General features: G+C 37.3%; 1 protein-coding gene across 2 annotated transcripts in view; it reads right to left on the reverse strand.

Annotated features, from left to right (window-relative positions):
• The window catches only part of LOC108280618 (ephrin type-B receptor 1-B), a 380602-nt gene that overhangs the window by 115550 nt on the left and 247677 nt on the right, over nucleotides 1-17375 (reverse strand). The gene's annotated exons all lie outside the window — the stretch shown is intronic.

The raw sequence follows: 17375 nt of genomic DNA on the forward strand, positions 1-17375 counted from the left end.
ATTGACTTTCTTCATTTCTCATCAGGGTTCTTAGGGGTGGACAAATCAGTATTCCTGGTGTCTGGGCTATTAATGTTTTCACAGTTACCCAGTGGTCAAGAATTTTCACTAACCAGAGAAAGAAAACAAAATAACAACAACATAAAATTTACTCCTTGTTGACTTTTGTTAAACAAAATTTGATTTGTAGCTATTTTTATTTCACTGTCAGTGTCTTAATGTCTTAATGTAAAGTTTTTGAGAAAGACAGCTACTACTAAAACATATTTATATTTACAAAAAATATTTGAGCTGTTAAAGGCTGGGTCAGTATTCTGAAAAGCAGAGGCTGCTAAAAAATGTGGGTCTTCAGGAGGAAACAGACTGTGAAAAAAAATATATTATTGATTCCCATAATTCAGGCAACATAATACACACATACACAGTGACCAAGCATTTCACCATTTCACTGTCATTCCTTGCTGTAACTTTCATTCCTTTAACTTATGTAACTTAATCTTAATGTTCTTAATGTAGAGTTTTGGCTGTGACGTACCTCTGTAACTATAACTATAGCAACTGCTACCAATTGCAAATCTTGTGCCTGCTACAATACATACACAGGCCAAGACCCATGACCCAGATGACAACAGAACATTTTTTACTATCCAGATTAATTAGAGTGCATGTGGGGGGCATGGTGACTTAGTGGTTATCACGTTTGCCTCGCACCTCCAGGGTTGGTGGCTCAAATCTCACCTCATATTATTTATTTGCGAATAAAGAAGGCGGAGATGGGATTTGAGCCACTCACCACAGAGGTGAGAGGCAAACATGTTAACCACTAAGACCACTAAGATGGGTGCATGTTCTTCCTGTGCTTCGGGGGTTTCCTCTGGGTACTCCAGCTTCTTCCTTCAGTCCAAAGACATGCATTGTAGGCAGACTGGCATTTCCAAATTGTCCATGGTGTGTGAATGTGTGTTCAGTTGTGCCCTGCGATAAGTTGGAACTCTGTCCAGGGTGTCCCTCACCTTGTGCCTTGAGTTCCCTGGAATAGGCTCAAGGCTCCCCGCAACTTTGTGTAGTGTAAGCGATACAGAAAATGGAAAGTGTGCATGGATGACAGACCATCTTTTCCTAACCAGGAAAACACATGTAACTGGAAATACTGAAAATAAAATCAAGTGTAAACCTGCCAACAAACCAGCTAATAAAGACACTTGTCAGACTTTAATAATATTTTAGGTGTGATGTGAGGACAGAACCCTAAATCTCATAGCCAAAACCTTGGCAATTTTTTTATTGAGGTCATAAACACAATGTGCTAAATTAGATATTGATGTAGATATGGAAACTATCTCAATATAAGTTTGTAGTGGCAAAGGTGTGGTCTGAATGGTGAGTCTTGGAGAAGGGGTGCGTATTTTCATGAATGAGTGTACACCTGTGTGTGTGTGTGTGTGTGTGTGTGTGTGTGTGTGTGTGTGTGTGTGTGTGTGTGTGTGTGTGATTAACGATGCTCTATTTATATACTGTGTGTCTTGCAGTGAGGTGCTACATGCCAACCAGAGACCGCTCATGGTGGAGAGCAAAGTGACAGCATCCTGCTAAGCTTATGTGTGCATGTGTGTGTGTGTGTGGAGTTTTACATTGTAGTATCAGTTACATGCAAAAATAATCACTCTATTTCATGCCTGCCTTCCATATCATCATTCTGTCCATGCCAATCAGAGTATACAACATTACTACATTATGTTAGCTACCACTTTTTAACCTAGTCATTTAGGTTTCCAGGCAACCAAAACATGGGTCTGGGTGGCACACTGAAGCTTTTACTTCTGCTACAGGTGACTGTTTTCTACTTGGAAAGTCAAACACAGGTTCTCTATAAGCCAGTTTTGTTTTGTTTTTATGAATAAATTAATCGGCCGCAGTATTCAGGTGTGATTTTGGCCCATTCTTCTAAACATATTGTCTTTAAATCTTGTTCAATTGGATTTAAGTCAGGTGATTGATTGGGCCATTCTAACACTGATTTTTTTTTCTCTGAAACCAATTGAGAGTTTCCTTTGCTGTATGCTTTGGTTCGTTGTTCTGCTGGACGGTCCATCCATGTCTCATCTTCATTATTCTGGTGGATGTCAGCAGATTCTTCACAAGAATCTCCCGGTAAAGGGCTCCATTCATCGTTCCTTCAATTATATGAAGTCTGCCAGTACCATGCGATGAAAAACAGCCCCACACCATGATGATTCCACCTCCAAACTTCACTGTTAGTATAGTGTTTTTAGGGTGATGTGCAGTGCCATTTCTTCTCCAAACATGGTGTGTAGTTTGACAGCCAAAAAGTTCAAATTTGCTCTCATCTGACCAGTCTATATTCTCCCAGTATCTCACAGCAGTGGACTGCATTGCCTATTGCTTTCTTTGTGTTGATGGCACCTGATGCCTCCAAGTGTTTCTGGAGCTCTTTCTGAGTAGCCCTTGGCTCCTGGGCTACTCTCCTGAGTATTCTTCTGATTCCCTGGTCAGAAATCTTGCAAGGAGCTCCTGTGCGTGGCGGAGGTTGATGACGGAGTGATGTTGCTTTCACTTCCGTATAATGGCCCCAATGGTGTTTACTGGAGGATTGAGAAGTTTTGAAATACATCTGTATCTGATTCCATCAATATGTTTTGCAACAATAAGGTTCCAATGATCTTGGGAGAGCTCTTTGCTTTTACTCATCATGAGATGTTTATTGTATAACACCTTGGTAATAAAAAGTCTTTTTATAGACCATCAATTTACTAACCCAGCTGATATTAATTTGCACAGATAGGGGGTATAATTACTTACGTATTTCAGCTATTTCCTTGCCTTACCTTGTCTTGGAGAACTGCTTTTTCTTAGCGAGTTCAATACTTTTTTTCCTGTGTCATTCCACATTATTACACATAACTGTATTTATGGACTTTAATGTTGTGAATTCTTTATATTTCCAGATTTCCTGAGTTAATACTGATGTCTGGTGAAAATTTAATGTGAATAGCCTCATTGGAAATATATTTACTGAAAAAAATGTTGACGCGTCCAATACTTATTTCCCCCACTGTATAATTGTGTTGCACATCAATGAGGTTATTGACTTTTCCCTGAATAGAGTTGATCCTGAAAGAAAGTCTTCCTATTCTACGAACAGGAAATGCTGTTCCTTATTGTTCATTCCCATTGAGACTTGAATTATGTCATCTTCTCCATTGATTGGAAAGGTAGGGATGAAAGTGTTAATTGGTCACATGGTCACATATGGCTTTGGGGAATTTGATGACAACAGAATTGAGAATCAGCAGTTAACCACCATTTTAAGGTGGTTAAACTAAAAAGATTTTTTTTATATATTAGATAAAGTCTTGACAAATCAGGTGTTAAGTGTTTGGGAAAGACAACTACTACTAAAACTTATTTATATATATATATATATATATATATATATATATATATATATATATATATATATATATATATATATATATATATATATATATATATGACCTGTTAAAGGTTGGGTCAGTATTCTGAAAAGTAAAGGATGTTAAAAAAAAACTGCATAACTTTGGGACTTCAGGAGGGAACAGACTGTGAATTAAATCTTATTGATTCCCATAATTCAGGCTGATATAATACACACATACAGAGTGACCAAGCATTTCACAATTTCACTTTAACTCCTTGCTCTATTCCTTTAACTTGTTTAACTTCTCTCTGTCCTTGTCCTTCTCTACTCACTAGAAGCAAAACTTCTGTCATTAATCACATTATACTATATAAATGTCAACATTAGATAAATGCTAATTCTTACTTGAATGTTCTATTAAGTTTGGTGAAAACTACAAACACACAAACAAATCCCAGCACCACAACATTAACATTTAAAATATGGTAAATACAAGAGCACATTGCTGACAAGATGCATGACTGAACATTAATTCAGCTCTTTTTCTATCATCCTTATACTGACAGATTCCCTACATACATTTTCATGAAGATCCAGGTATCCAAGAGATACAATATAGAACATTTATATAATATTAACACAGCATGAAGAATAACATTAGGAACTGAAAGTGTGAAATGTTTCTGTATTTCCATAAAAAAAGACATTTCTAATTTTGATCAGAGAGAGAGTGAGAGAGAGAAAGAAAGAGACTTACAGGTGCATCTCAAAAAATTTGAATTTCGTTCATTTTTCCCCAAAATTTAAATCAAAAAGTGGAGCTTTCATATATTCTAGATTCATTACACATGAAGTGAAATATTTCAAGCCTTTTTTTTTGTTTTAATCTGGATGATTACAGTTTACAGCTCATGGAAATCAAAAATCCAGTATCTCAAAATATTAGAATAAAGAATTTATAAGAATTTACACCTCTATTATTGTTGTCTAATAAGAAAGGGTCCCATTACTGGCTTTAAATGATCAATATTGTTAATATCAAATGTTCATTCTATATGTGTAGACAAATGCATCAGTGTGGGTCAGTTTATGGTTACCGAAGCCAAAGCATATATAGCCTCCAAACGTATAATTCTAGCATATGAGCATATACAGAGGTTGCACGCAAAATAAAATAAACACATAAATAAATAATTAATAATAAGATAGACCTACAATATTATGATTATTATTACTATTATTATTACTGTTGTTATTATTGTTGTGTTTATTCATTTGATTGTTTATTTATTTGATTTATTTATCTATATTTTTGTATGTTTTAACCCGAATAAATTTGTATGTTTTAATCAGAATAAAGCTAGGGTTAGGATTAATGCTAAATGTATAAATGTAATGTAATGTAGGATTAGTTTTAGAGAACCCAGACCATTTACAGCTTCTAAGCATGATGGTCCTAGCACATAACAATGTACAAGGACTGCAGGCCAAAATCTGTGAGTGTATACTAATTTTATGATGGGTTTTTTTTTAACATTATTATTATTTTTTTTTTTTTACATGCATTAAACCTATAGGGTTTGGATGGATGGATGGATAAACCTATAGGGTTCAGTTTAGGGTTAGGTTTAGATTTACATAAAGTAGTGCATGTAAGCTTCTAGCATATAATAATGCAAAGGTGTAGACTAGCGAAAAAAAATAATAATAATAAAAAACACATTTTATGTATTAGTATACAGTTGCTATGGAAAATGCTGGAATTAATGATATTGTTGAACATTTTTAAATATGGCTTGGCTACCTTTGTAAAGAAAAAAACATAATGCCAATTATGTGAACATAGAATCACAAATGTTTTACTTTAAAGCTAATATACACATCAGTCTGCACAATATACACAATGTCAGTACACAATGGTGTAGTGCAGATAAGTTGCTACTGGGAATAGCCAAATCATTATCAAATACATTTGAATGGCTTTATTTTCTCTTAAGTAGTACCTGGAGGTATGAGATCTGCAAAGGATAATTAACATGCATTGCAAAGGTCAGTTTTTCCTCACAGCTTTCATCTAACACACACACAACACACACACACACACACACACACACACACACACACACACACACACACACACACTCGCTGGCATTTAAAGGCTGTGACAATCATATACATTGTGTATTCAGGTGAGTATGTTAATGTGTATCTGTGTTGGTGCGTGTCAGAGTGTTAGTCACTGAACCAATCAGGTAGCAACAGCAGCAGCCTCAAGCATGTGACACTCTTCTCTGATCACAGCGACCTGCGCTGCTAAAAATAACTTCACATTTACCTCCATGGCTTCATCCTGATCTTTTTTACAGTACATGCATATGTGATTTAGAGTTTCCTGTTTATTGTTTAACCTTTTGATCTTTTGTTCAAAAAAGGTTTAGCAAAAAACATATCTTTGTTAAACATAGGTGAGCAAAAATTATTGGCACTCCTATGAATTCATAAGAGTAACAAATATTTGAAGTATATTCTCACTGATATATATTTTTTTAAATTGTACACCTGGGTGACTAGGAACAGGCAATTGTTCAACCATGACTACCTGTTTCTCAGGAGTATAAATATGAGGTAACACATAGGCCACATTCCCTTAGTTATTCATAACAATGTGTAAGACCAAGGAATAGAACTGTGATGTGCAGCAAAAGGTCTTTGAGCTTCACAAAATGGGAAGTGGCTATAAGAAAATAGCACAAGCATTGAAAATGCCCATTTCCATCATCAGGGCAATATTTAAGAAGTTCCAGTCAACTGGAAATGTTATGAATCAACTTGGAAGAGGACGTGTGTCTATATTGTCTCAACGCACTGAGAAGAGGATGGTTCAAGTAGCCAAAAAATCTTCAAGGATCACAGCGAGAGAATTGCAGAAGTTAGTTGCATCTTGGAGTTAGAAAGTCTCCAAAACTACAATCCAAAGTCACCTACATCACCACAAGTTGTTTAGAAGGGTTTTAAGAAAAAAAAAAGCCTCTACTTTCATCCAAAAACAAACTGAAGCATCTTCAGTTTGCCAGACACTACTGGAACCTCAAATGGGATCGGTTTCTGTGGTCAGATGTAACTAAAATAGAGCTTTTTTGCAATAAACACTAAAGGTGGCTTTGTCACACACCAACAGGTTGCCATATGGAAAAGTACCTCATACCCACGGTTAAATATAGTGGTGGCACTTTAATGTTTTGGGGCTGTTTTGTTTGCAAGTGTTTGATATCCATGAGAGCAGAGTATTTTTGTGCATTTTTTTAACAAATGCTGAAAAGCCTAAACAATAAAGACAATTTTTCACAGCCTTCTTTGCTCATATTTACCAAGGGTTCCAATATTACTGGAGGGAACTGTAGCCATGTTAATAATGTTAACAATGCCATGTTAATAATAACAAACACATTTAAATGTCATTATTTATTTTTTAAAATTAATATCAGTATTTAAAAACTGTCTGAACCAGACAGAAATATGATTAGTACTGTTATTTATCACAGTGAGTTCAAATGGTAAATTAGTTGGCATTTCAGTTAAAAGCCACAGTTTCAAACATTATTCAGCTTAGTTATCAGCACTGAAACATATTAGTTTCTTGGTTTGCGCACGTGCGCGCGCGCGTGTGTGTGTGTGTGTGTGTGTGTGTGTTGTGTGTGTGTGTGTGTGTTGTGTGTGTGTGTGTGTGTGTGTGTTGTGTGTGTGTGTGTGTGTGTGTGTGTGTGTGTGTGTGTGTGTGTGTGTGTGTGTGTGTGTGCGTGTAAAAGACACTTTTCAACTGCAAGATTAAAGGAGCTGCTTGGAGAAATAAATTCAGTTATTCAACTCTCAGCTTATTTTATTTATTAATTTGTTTCTTTGTTTGTTTGTCTGTTTGTCTGTAATTGTTCTATTGTTGTAGTATTAATTGCAGTTGTTGAGTTACAGTTATTTTATATGTCTTAATAATGAGTCTGGTATTAGCCAATCAGATGTGGCTACGTCATCATACCGGAACTAGACTGTGTTGTTATGTTCTTTAAGGCAGTATGCTCATAGGCTCCGGTGCAGATGGTCGTTAACAAATCCATCAGCACTGAGCAAGAGCATAACTCCGTTGTTGTAAGTTCGTGCTTAAAAAGTAAGTAAAGTTCCTGCAACGGATTCTATTTGCTGTGTGTTTCTCTTCACGCCTCCAAGGACACTTAATGGCCAAGACGAAAGTGCAACAATATCATTTTGAAGTCACAAAAAACCTCGAGCTTTGCTACCATTATTAATTATACAGCCATATTCACACTATGTCAATTTTACATTATTAGAGGCTCTCTACTCAGAACTCTCTGACAGAATTATATAATATTATAGAATTTTGTCTTCTGTACCTTGTGTCATCAATGCCTGAACCATTATTATTATTGTTGTTGTTGTTGTTGTTGTTATTTTCCTGAACTGGAACTGGCTTTTCTACCTCACAAGCAGTCAAGGACTAGGAAAACAATGGAACATGAGAAACATCTAAGACACCATTTAGCTCTTGCTGGATAACTGTCTTTATTTTTTGCCATACTGGGATTTTGCAGAACAACTTCTCAGTTGTTCGACTGGTGAAGTAAGATATACTAGCCAATCCTTGACTTTTGATGGATTCTGATCTGTTTTGAGCTAATTTACACACTCCCACTAACTTCTTTGTTTTAATGATTATTTAATTATTCCTTACAATCACTACAACCAGCTACTGTAAGCACTGAATGTATTTGTGGCCATCTGGGAAAATATCCTTTTTTTTCCTGTGTATTTTATTCTGGAAAACATCCAAGAATTCTGACTGATTGGGTTTTGACCAAAATTGAATTTTTCTGCTAATGATCAACTTTGACATCTAGTTTTACGAAAACATAAATATATTTTAACAAACAACATGGACATGTTTTTTATTTAGGCTACTTTCTAATCCTACCCTGGCATCTGCCTGCAAAGACAATGTTGCCTAAGAAACCATTAAAAATTGCAGTAGTAAATTAATTCTGGCTAAAGGTGTCTAAAACTTTGCTAGCTACATGTGAATTTCTCATTATTTGATCAGTTTGTTGGATAATTGAGTGCCAAAGTGAAATGGACATAAACAGAGAAGAGATAACTTCTCTGACCTGAAATGCTTAAATGTAAAAAAAAAAAAAAAATAGAATAATAATAATAATAACAACCACAACACCAACAACAAATGTACAAATCAATGTATTTCAGATTTTAAAACTTGTGATTGAGGTATGTATTGTATAGTACAGGAAAGGCTACAGTTTTCAGAACTATATGTGGGGAAAAAATACTAAATTTGATTAGGATGATATGTGGTCTTCTGCCCCAGTTTTTAAATTTCCACTAGATCCAAGGCATCACAGGGCACATCTTGTCCAACATCTCTGATATATCCTGTAGTCTAACCCTTACTGTATCCAGTAAAAATTTAAACAAGGCCTTGTGCACATGTAAGAACCTGTCCCTCACATTTCCCCCAAATATTGCCCATTTTAACTGGTTTGATCTTAATACACACAAACCCTGCAAAACACTATACTCATGGCATCCACATGAAAATTTCCAGTTTCTAAACACTGTATATTTTTCCCCCACAGAGCCCATTTTTAAAGGGTATTAAAGAGTTTTGTTTAAAGCAGTTACTGGTAAGTGGACTTGTGTGGACTATATGAAAAAGTGTGGTTGGTCATCTATAATATCAGTTAAATTGTCTTGTTCTGCTCAGTGTATTCATGAAGGAAAAATGGAAAAAAAACAAAACACATTACATCAATTTCTAAGCCAATGCTATTCTCTGCCTGGTTAAAAATCAAAATACAGGCAACCATGGAAATCTCATCAGACCTGCAGGGGACAGGATCGGCTGGCACCCTGAAGATTGTCAGCAGTGGCCCTGGGCTAAGCGGAAACTAGAACCAATTGTCAGTGTACCAAACACTGTACTAAGTTCCATGTAGGATCAGTACATATAGCTATAATTAAATCCTGATTAAAACATTACTTAAAATGCCAGTAACCTACCAATTGACACACCAATGCATACACAGCCCTCTAGGACTAAGAGCTTGACGTCCACACACACACACATCTCGCTGAGTTGTGTCAGGTATCCCCATCAGGATAGGGTAATTAGCACCAGCTCGATGTGCGTAAATGCAGCAAGTGCAGCTTAAAAGCAGAAGGACCCATTAGCCACACCATGCACTAACAATGGAGGCTAACGTCGCACTTAAACATCTATCTGTCAAGGGCTCCATTTAGAGTGTGACACACAAACACCCAGTGAGCTGCCTGATAACAAGCACTATTCAGCCTCACACTTCCCCCTCTCCCTCTATCACTCTGCTCCAAAAGGGAGGTAGAAAAAGGAAAGAGAAAGTCAGGCATAAATAGAGAGTGAAATAGAGGTAGAAGGGAGGCAGATGTGGAAATAGAGAAGGATGGAGCACTGAGAGAGAGATACAAAGCTAATGTGAGGAAGAAGATTATGGAGAAACAGATAGGAGTGATTAAATCTATCAATAGCTCAACAATGCAAATATCAAGGTTGAGCCAAGCATTATATCATGAAGTCTCATCGATGGTCTAATATGAATGATGTGGAGCACACGTACACCCACCCACAAACCCTTAAAGACAGATAGGCAGCTACATAACCATTTAATCTACAATAAAGTAATAAAAGTGCAGTTTGAGTTCCTCTTGATCTATAAAAGTTTATTGAGGCAATGTGGTGACTTCAATTAACTTAAATAACACAGTGCTGCCTAAATTGTAGCTTGTTGCTCATGTGTACAGAAAAAGAAATTCTACATATTAATGCTAATCTCCCAGTCAGGCATCTGTCTACACTACAAAACCTCAAGTCATGAATACAGCTGCTAATGGGTTTTCTAGTCCTACTTAACATGCCAAAAATAAAAAAGAGAGAGAACTGTAGATTAGGACATGGGCCTCCGAAAATTAAAAAACAAACAAATAAAACAACAACAGCAACAACAACCAACAACAGCAACAAAAAAACTTCAATATCTCAATGTTCTCATAAAAGAAACAATCTAAGGCTCCAATTTGGGCTAGCTAGTTGATCTGACTGAGTATATTACTATGAACAATACAGGCCATCTATCAACTAAATAGATGACTATATAAAGCTGAAAAAACTTAGATAAGTAACACACACACACACACACACACACACACACACACACACACACACACACACACACAATTAGAAAGGAGGCTCGTGGTGTTTCTGAATTGTTTAATGGTTCTTGGAAAAGCCATGGGTGTTTTCTCTGGTGTTTTTTTTTTTTTTTTTTTTTTTTTTTGCTTTGTTTTCCCCACAGGCAGCATTTTACACTGAGAGTTTAATCCTTTTGTTCAAGTGTTAAAGATGTTTATGACTTCAAAGAACTTGTATGTAAGAAAACAACTTTGACTGAAAGGCTTCATATGATCCATTGGCCGCTCTCAATTCAATTTTACTTATATAGCACTTTTACCAATAGACACTGGCACAAAAAAAACATCCTCACAGGAATCAGAGTATTGAGCTAAATTCCCTATCAGCAAGCCAGTGGTGAGAAAAGAATAATAAAACGGCATGCACGACTTTGTCATAATCGATGCAGAAAAAAATCAACATGCAGGAAATATGCGGTGTTAAACTAAACCTGTGATGAAGACATAGGTTTAGTCTCACAATTGTGAGAGTATGAACTCAATTGTTTCAGCAAAGTGTGAAAACGCCCTGAATCTCCACTTATTTCTTTAAGTCTGTGAGGGATTCTGCACAGCAAGTGAAGCTGAGCCATTCATTGCATCATGAGAAAAACACAGATGAACAGAGATGGTTTTAGACTATATACCATACAGAAGTAGCAGCAGACCATAGAATCTATTTCAACACTATACACTGTACTGTATGATGTGTGTCCTAATGGTAATGCTCTTCTCTAAGTTCTGTGAACATAGTGCTTAAGAGTGTGTTTGTTTGCCTTTTATTAGCATGACCAGACGCTGATTGTTAAATGTGCCAGTCAATTGAAAGCCAGTCAAGCTGGTCCAGTGCCACCGTAACAGCTATTACACTAATTAGCTTAAATTTGCCTGCACCAATATAAACACACACACACACACACACACACACACACACACACACACACACATACAATAATAATAATAATAATAATAATAATAATAATAATAAATTACTCATAGTCTGAATATGGCTGTATATTCAATATTGGTAGCAAAGCTAGTGTTTTTTTTTTTAGTTAATTTCAAAATTATATATATATATAAAAATTGTGAATTAGTGAATTTATTTCTCCAAGCAGCTTCTTCAATATTGCAGTTTGAAAGGTCTCTCTCTCTCTCTCTCTCTCTCTCTCTCTCTCACACACACACACACACACACACACACACACACACACACACACACACACAGATGAAATAATGTCCACTCGACAAGAAATAATGACAGTTTGTTTTCCAGATTTTCAGAGGGATTTACACTTGAACACGGGGCATTTTGATAAACTCTTTAAATAGAAGATAGATAGATAGATAGATAGATAGATAGATAGATAGATAGATAAGTAAGTAAATAAGTAAAACAAAGTAAATTAGTAATTAAGTAAATGAATAAATTCATACATACAGTAAGCAAGTAAGCAAAGAAGTCAACAAGTAATACGTATAGTAAATAGATACATAATTAAACAATAATAAAATTATACTGTAAATATATAAAGACGTACACCAACAAACAAATAATATATATGCCAACTAATTATTTTAGATTATTATATTACTTTGGAATCAAAATACTGAATCATGCAATCCAAAAAATTAGTATGTGCAAGCTTGAAAACAAAACATATCCATTAATAGGAACATGCTGTGATTCCACTTCCTATCTGTAGCAGCCCTATTAACAGTGTTATAATCATAAATGTTCAACATCATGTACTTCTCTACCCCACAGCCTTGAGTCAGAAAGAAAAATAAAATCAAATAAAATTAAAACAAAATAAACCTCATTTAAATTTTCCACTTGGTCAGTGGTCTAGCACCAGCAGCAGCAGCTCTCCAGACAGAAGCTCAACTGGGTATGATTTACAGAAAGAACACCACTCTGTTAGAAAATGAAGACAAAAGCATTTCAAAGCAAAAGAATCACTCTCTGGAAATTTTCACTCTCTGCAAATATTCCCCGAATGGTTATTTTCCACCAGCAGTTAGCCTCCAGTTAGCTGGAAATGTCAGACCTATTCAACTTCCACACCCCAACCCCTGAAGGCCTTGTCATCTTGGGCGAGCAGTAGGAACAGAGAGGAACGCTCTTCTCTGTTAGTGTACTGTATGTGCATTTACTGCACTCAGATGGCTGAGGATTGTTCAGTTTATTGTAAAGAATATAAAACACAGGAATGTACTTTATTATGGGCTTGGAAAGGCCACAGTGTCTTCTATAGTCTCAGAACATTTAATATGACCTTCTGTGACTTATTTGTTCATTTTTCATCTATGATGCTGCAGGATTACGCTAGGATGCTGCTTCCAGAAAACTAAAAACAACAAGTTATGTCGAGTACACAGAAAAATATGCCGTGATCACGGGAAATCAACATTTGTTATGTCAATATCACGAGAAAACAACTATAGTGTTTGTGGAGATCATGAGAAAAAAAAAGTCATGTTCATGAGAAACCAAGAAAAAAATATGCATGGCCTCATAGGGCTTCAAGACGTTACAAAAAAAATTGCCAAGAACAAACATGTGTAGCATCTAGCTTCCTGTAGGTGTCATTTAATATCATTATAATGAATGTCTATTCTTGTCTATAAACCATGTCTTCATGGTTTAGGAATCAACCTTCCATGTGTACAAAGATAGCAAGAAACATGCACAGTAAATTGTCCATGAGCCTTGGTTTAGTCTCAAAGATGTTTAAGTCTGTCTGTCCTTATTTTGAAGTTTGTTATTTATCCTCAAGGGAAAGTTATTATATATGGCTCACCCTGCAGCTCTTTCATCCCAGATTAAAGGAGTGAAGCTTCTGGATACGAGCCTACAATCAGTGACATTCAGAGAAAGGACGGTAGGAGACGAGACGAGAGGACAGAAGACTTGAGGACCGGAGACGGGAGGACAGGAGACAAGAACAGAGAGTATGTTCCTGAATATTTAGAGCTGCATATTTAAGCTTGGGAGATGGAGAGAACGTTAGACGACATCTCACTGCTGGGACTGTCACACTGTGATTAATATATGTGCATTATTTTTGACACTTATTGCTAAAGGTAGACTTCTGCAGCGTTGAAACTTTGTTTGCACAACGAGATACACAACCAGACGGTGAACCGCATTCAACCATTCAAGACCGCTCATCTGCATATGAGCTGTATATGCAGTAGATTCCTACATACACACACACTGTCACTAAAGCTAGTCATCTGGGACAAATGACCTGAATATAAAATATAAAATGGGGTGTTTCTGAAATATTGAAATAGTTCACTCATGACACAACTAGTTCACATATTTACAAAAATAATAATAATCCAGCAGGTGCTTTTGTGATGCTTGTGTACCTTTCATAACCTCCCAATATATTAGACAATATTATTTTTTGTGTGGTTTGTCATTGTCATTATAATGGTGCACTCAGTACTAAACTGAATAAAAAAACAGCTCCACAAATTACAAAATATTCTACAATTATATAAATACTCACTCACTCACTCACTCACTCACTCTCTCTCTCTCTCTCTCTCTCTCTCTCTCTCTCTCTCTCTCTCTCTCTCTCTCTCTCTCTCTCTCTGTCTCTCTCTGTCTCTGTCTCTCTCTGTCTCTCTTTCTGTGTGTGTGTGTATGTGTGTGTGTGTAAGTGGGAGAAAACTGAATTGAAATCAATTTAGATTTAAGAAAGAGCAATAATTTTTTAACATTATATTTATTTTGTGTCCTTTATATGAAATTATTTTTAAATGATCTCTGTAATATGAAAATTGTGGTAGAACTAGATTTCTTTCACATTCATGAAAGTAACTGAGCTAAACAATAAGTATTTTTACATCTAAAATAAAAATCTGACTTGAATAAAAAATATATATCATGCGACGGACTGACATCCCATGATGTATTCTCGCCTCGCACCCAGTTTTCCCTAGATCCACCACAATCCTGACCATGATAAAATGGTTACTGAAGGTGAATGGATAAAATATCAGAAACTTTCAGGAAGTTGAGGACACTTTCAGAATTCAGTGTTTTGAAAAGTGTTTTGAAGTTTAATAAAGATAAAACATATACAGTATCTCACAAAAGTGAGTATACCCCTCACATTTTTGTAAATATTTGATTATATCTTTTAATGTGACAACACTGAAGAAATGACACTTTGCTACAATGTAAAGTAGTGAGTGTACAGCTTGTGTAACAGTGTAAATTTGCTGTCCCCTCAAAACAACTCAACATACAGTCATTAATGTCTAAACCGCTGGCAAAAAAAGTGAGTACACCCCTAAGTGAAAATGTCCAAATTGGGCCCAAAGTGACAATATTTTGTGTGGCCACCATTATTTTCCAGCACTGCCTTAACCCTCTTGGGCATGAAGTTCACCAGAGCTTCAGAGGTTGCCAGTGGAGTCCTCTTCCACTCCTCCATGATGACATCACGGAGCTGGTGGGAGTTAGAGACCTTGTGCTCCTCCACCTTCCATTTGAGGATGCCCCAGAGTTGCTCAATAGGGTTTAGGTCTGGAGACAGGCTTGGCCAGTCCATCACCTTCACCCTCAGCTTCTTTAGCAAGGCAGTGATCGTCTCTTGAGGTGTGTTTGGGATCGTTATCATGCTGGAATACTGCATATTGATCATGCTCTGCTTCAGTATGTCACAGTACATGTTGGCATACATGGTTCCCTCAATGAACTGTAGCTCCCCAGTGCCAGCAGCACTCATGCAGCCCCAGACCATGGCACTACCACCACCATGCTTGACTGTAGGCAAAACACACTTATCTTTGTACTCATCACCTGGTTGCCGCCACACACGCTTGACACCATCTGAACCAAATAAGTTTATCTTGGTCTCATCAGACCACAGGACATGGTTCCAGTAATCCATGTCCTTAGTCTGCTTGTCTTCAACAAACTGTTTGCAGGCTTTCTTGTGCATCATCTTTAGAAGAGGCTTCCATCTGGGATGACAGCCATGCAGACCAATTTGATGCAGTGTGCGGCATATGGTCTGAGCACTGACAGGCTAACCTCTCACCCTTCAACCTCTGCAGCAATGCTGGCAGCACTCATCTATTTCCCAAAGACAACCTATGGGTATTACGCTGAGTACGTGCACTCGACTTCTTTGGTCAACCATGCCGAGGCCTGTTCTGAATGGAACCTGTCCTGTTAAACCGCTCTATGGGCACCCGAGGCTCACTGATGTATCTTGGGAGCGAAGACTAGCCTGTCTTTTTCGATCCCACAGAAGAGCTATTGTAGCACAAACCATTGAAAAAGTTCAATCTTGCTATGATATAAAGGCGTCAGAACATACAATGCATCACAGCTTGCTGCGTATGGGGCTGTGAAGCCGCATAATGGTCAGAGTGCCCATACTGACCCCTGTCCACCGCTGAAAATGCCTACAATCAGTGCGTGACCATCAGAAAAGGTCCTTGGAGAAATGGAAGAAAGTGGCCTGGTCTTATAAATCATGTTTTCTTTTACATTATGTGGATGCCCAGGTGCACGTGCGTTGCATACTTGGGAAGAGATGGCACCAAGATGCACTACGGGAAAAAGGCAAGCCGGAGAAAACAGTGTGATGCTCTGTGCAATATTCTACTGGGAAGCCTTGGGTCCTGGCATTCATGTGGATTTTACTTTGACATGTACCACCTACCTAAACACTGTTGCAGACCAAGTACACCCCTTCATGGCAAAGTTATTCCCTAATGTCAATAGCCTCTTTTAGCAGGATAATGCACCCTGCCACACTGAAAAAACTGTTCAGGAATGGTTTGAGGAACATGAAAAAGAGTTCAAGGTGTTGACATGGCCTCCAAATTCCTCAGATCTCAATCCAATCGAGCATCTGTGGGATGTGTTGGACAAGTGAGTCCAATCCATGGAGGCCCCACCTTGCAACTTACAGGATTTAAAGTCTTGTTGGCAGATGCCACAGCACACCTTCAGAGGTCTTGTGGAGTCCATGCCTCGACAGGTCAGAGCTGATGGCGCAAGGAGGACCTACACAATACTAGACAGGTGTGTCTAATGTTATGGCTGATCAGTGTATAAATGTTGATATGGTTAAGTTTTCTGTAAGGTGATTGTGGCAGGTGCGGGTGTGATTTAGCCGGGAATCTGCAGCGCAAGCATGGAGGAGTGGGCAATTAATATGGCACACCTGATCTGTTGCTTATCTATGGGGGCTATATTAACAAAGAGTTTTTCTTTCCTTTCCATCTTAGTGAGCCAAGCCAGAGTGTGTGTGTGTGTGTGTGTGTGTGTGTGTGTGTGTGTGTGTGTGTGTGTGTGTGTGTGTGTGTGTGCCACATTAATTGCCTACTCCTACATGCCCCTGCTGCTGATACCTGCTAAACCATGCCCCTACCTGCCACAGAGATGTTTAGTTAACATTTATGTAAGGAGTCTCCAGTGTCAGAGAGAGACTTGAGAGAGAGGACTTGAGATTCCGGGTTTCTTGGTAACATTTGTTTTGAGAAAGAGGGGTGGGGGTTGGTGAAGTAATAACTGTTTTTACAACTGCTATAAAAGGAATTAACATTGGCATATGGGGAAGAAGAAAAAAACCCAAAAAAAAGTGATTTTTGTGGCCAAAAATGCTTGATTTTGAGGGGGATTTTTTTTTCAGAAAAC

Source organism: Ictalurus punctatus, chromosome 20, assembly GCF_001660625.3.
Source record: "Ictalurus punctatus breed USDA103 chromosome 20, Coco_2.0, whole genome shotgun sequence".
Taxonomy (NCBI): domain Eukaryota; kingdom Metazoa; phylum Chordata; class Actinopteri; order Siluriformes; family Ictaluridae; genus Ictalurus; species Ictalurus punctatus.